Here is a 3,526-nt window from a genome sequence, read left to right as displayed (position 1 = left end):
ATGTGGTGCTGGCGGGGTTCGTGTTCATCGTGTGGAAGGAGGGGATGCCTGAATGGCGGGAAGAGAAAAACGAGCAGCGCAGCCCTTGCTTCCAAAGCTGCAGGCGTGGGGGGCCGGGAAGTCCTGAAAGGGGTTTTCTTGTCCGTGTTTAAAAAGAAAAAGTGTGGGTTTTTTTTTTTTTTTTTTTTTTTTCTGTTTAAGAGGGGAGGGAAATTAAGTATTTACTGCAGCTTACACTGGTAGAAATGCGGGCGCGGGGAGGGCTGACATTTTTCTCCACTGCCTGTTAAGGTGCCAAGTGCTTTTCGTTCTGGACATAATGCTTTTGACCGAGATCATGTCTGACTAATGTAAATATTAGTGTCAGAATAGAAGCTAAGATAAAGTAACACTAATTAGTAGGTTTAGAATTTATTTCATATTAAAATACGTGTCGTGATGTAATTTTTCTGGCTTGGCTCGAGCGACAGTTTTAAGGGTGCACCCTCATTGATGCTGCTCGCAGAGACGTGGATGTGTTGTTACTGCTTTCCAACTCTGCCTACTACGTGGCCTATTATGATGATGAAGTTGACAAAGTAAACCAGTATCAACGACTAAGTCTAGAAGACCTGGAAAAAAATTGAAATAGGTCCTGAACCCACTCTTTTTGGTAAGGCAGAGTTCTGCTGCGTGCGACTGCACTACAGATATAAAGAAGCAAGTGGCTATTCCCTAACCCTGAGAGCTGTAATGCTCAATGCAGAAAAGGATGGAAAAGATACCCTTCAGTGCATTGCAGAGATGCTGCAGATCACCAAGGAAGCCATGGGATTAGATGTACCTATAATAGAGAAAAAGCTTGAGAGGAAGAGCAGTAAACCTCATGAAGACATCATTGGCACCAGATCTCAAAACCAAGGCTCTTTGGCCCAGGGGAAAATTTTTTAATGAGCAAATTTTCATCTCTAAATCAAAAAGTGAAACAGACCAAATCCAATGTAAATATTGTCATTCTACGAAAGCTAGGAAACTTTACAAAACCTGAAATGAAAGTTAACTTTCTGAAACCAAACTTAAAAGTAAATCTTTGGAAATCAGATAGTAGTCTTGAAACCATGGAAAACACTAGTGTGATGGATAATGAAGCCCAGGCTGAGTCAGACGGGGAAATGTGTTCAGATAATGACTCATACCACTCTGATGAATTCCTTACAAATTCCAAGTCTGATGAAGACAGGCAGCTAGCAAACTCTTTAGAGAATGTAGGGCCAGTAGACTATGTTCTTCCTAGTTGTGGTATTATTGCTTCAATACCTCGATTAGGCGGTCCATCCCAGTCTATTAGCAGCACTGATATTAGCGTTCATGTTCCTTCAGAGGTTACGCTTGCTCATGAAAGTGGGCTTGGAAAAGGCTATGCGTCTTCTTTGAAGAAAAGTCCTTCTGCTGACGACATACACACATTGACTGGCTTTACCTAGCCTGTGGATATTTATTGCCACAGATTTGTTCAAGATGCATAAAACAAGATGACCCAGCTGTCAGAAACCAGGTCTGTTTCTTAGCAGGCTAGTGAGGAAGGAAATCAAATGACCAATCGAGTTTCTAACGAAGAAACTCACTTTGAATCAACGGAACAGATACCTTCTCGACCATCTCAATTAGATGTGTCTTTTTCTGCAGCAGGCCCACATCTTTTGTCAGTCGAACCAGTGCATTCAATTGTATCTCAAAAGACCCCCAGCTCCGAATCTGGCACACCTGAACTTGAGAGAAGGCTTCACGTAACTCCTTCTCCTTCAGAGGGCTGTAGCAGCAAGAGCAGTCTCTCCCTTTGCAAAGATTCGAAGTTGCATGGTCCAGGTTGCTAATATTACCCAAGCTGGATTAACCCAGGGGATAAACTTTGCAGTGGCAAAGGTTCAGAAGAACGCTGCAGAACCCGAAGTAGTTAATGAAGTCCCGCAGAATGAACTTAAAAATATGTTTACTCAATGCCAGACACGAATGATTCAGATTTAGTGTTTAGCCACACAGAATCATGTGGCTTTTATTTAATCCAAAAAAAAAGGAGGAGTCATATAACCTGTACTGTCTTAGAATCTACGGATCCCAAATTCTAATTATGTTTATTTGGAAAGGTTTTAAAAAGAGACTGAACCTGAGCAGATTTCCAAATTTGAGAGCTAGGACAATGGAAGTGCATCACCCTAGAATGTGTAGACCTAAATGGGTTATACACTACAGAGCAGTTTGTCTCTCTTAAAGTAATTCAAGAATACATTGCTTTGGGACGTAATAACCTGAACCTTTTTTGGAGTGGGGTGGGTGGGTAGAATGTATGAAGTAGACACAAAGGGTGGACATGGATCCATTTAGGTGATTAGCATTTTTCATAATTTGTTTTTTTCTGTTTGTCAGTTAATTTCTGTGTGTTTCCTCTACAAGGTAAATACTTAGTTTTTAGTGACTTCAAAGTGTTACTAGTATGGAGAAGCATTTTAATATAAAAACTATCGGTTTAGTTTTTGATGGCTTAACCATTCCCTATAAAGAGTTAATTGAGGGCTAATGGCACTACAGTCAAGAAATGAAGGTCCATTTGATCCTGATCTTCCCTACATTCTACCTAAACAAATTTAAAATACTGCTACCTTGTACACCCCAAAGTCTAGGAGCATTAAGACTTGCCAGTCATAAAACCTGAGATGTGAACAGCAGCACCTATTAATTTTGCTCTATTTTCAGAAATGTTAAGAATGTATACATATTGGATACTGGTAATGCATTCCATAACATCCTGTGTAGATGAGCACAACTATCGAAAATTTAGTCTGAAGCACAATTGTGCTAAAATTTTAGGTTTTATGACTGTAACCTTTACCACATAGAATCAGGGCCTTGTCTGTAAGCCTATACAGTAAGAAAGTTGCACACCTTCTTCCAAACAAATATTGGTCTGTCTGATATCTTAAGAGCTTTACTCTGTTGAAGTGATTCTCAGCTAAACATTATGTCTGCTGTAACTTTGATATTTCTACTTTTGTTATTTATTAGTGGTATCTTTTTTTGAAGTGTCAGATGTTGTGACTATTTAAAATAAATATCATTATAATTTAAGTGAAAAAAAATGAAAAAAGAAAACAAACTGTGTTATAGTTACAGAGAATAAACAGGAGGTTCGGGGTGGGGGGAGGAAAGGGAGGAAAGAAATAGGTGAGGAAGATTAATAGGTATAAACTTCCAGTTGCAAAACAAATGAGTCAAGGGTATGAAATGTACACTGTGGGGAATATAGTCAGCAACTTTGTAATATCTTTGTGGTGACATATTGTAACTATACTTATCATGGTAATCATTTTGAAATGTATAGAAATATCGGATTACTCTGTTGTGTAACAGGAACTAACGTAGTGTTGTTGGTCAATTATACATCAAAAACAAGCAAACTAACTAACTCATAGAAAAGGAGATCAGATTTGTGGTTACCAGAGTCAGGGAGTGGGAGAGGGGGAATTAGATGAAGACAGTCAGAAGGTACAAA

At 39.2% G+C, this 3,526-nt stretch overlaps 1 pseudogene across 1 annotated transcript; it reads left to right on the top strand.

Annotated features, from left to right (window-relative positions):
- On the top strand, positions 1-2,004 carry LOC307184855 (phosphatidylinositide phosphatase SAC2-like; annotated as a pseudogene). Its single transcript has 2 exons — positions 1-163; positions 478-2,004. The product of its transcript is annotated as a phosphatidylinositide phosphatase SAC2-like (transcript).
- The last annotated feature ends 1,522 nt before the right edge of the window (positions 2,005-3,526 follow it).

This window comes from Stenella coeruleoalba (assembly GCF_951394435.1).
Source record: "Stenella coeruleoalba genome assembly, chromosome: 3".
NCBI classification, from domain to species: Eukaryota; Metazoa; Chordata; class Mammalia; order Artiodactyla; family Delphinidae; genus Stenella; species Stenella coeruleoalba.
The sequence above is the reverse complement of the archived record's forward strand: the minus strand, read 5'-3'. Positions and strand labels throughout refer to the sequence as shown.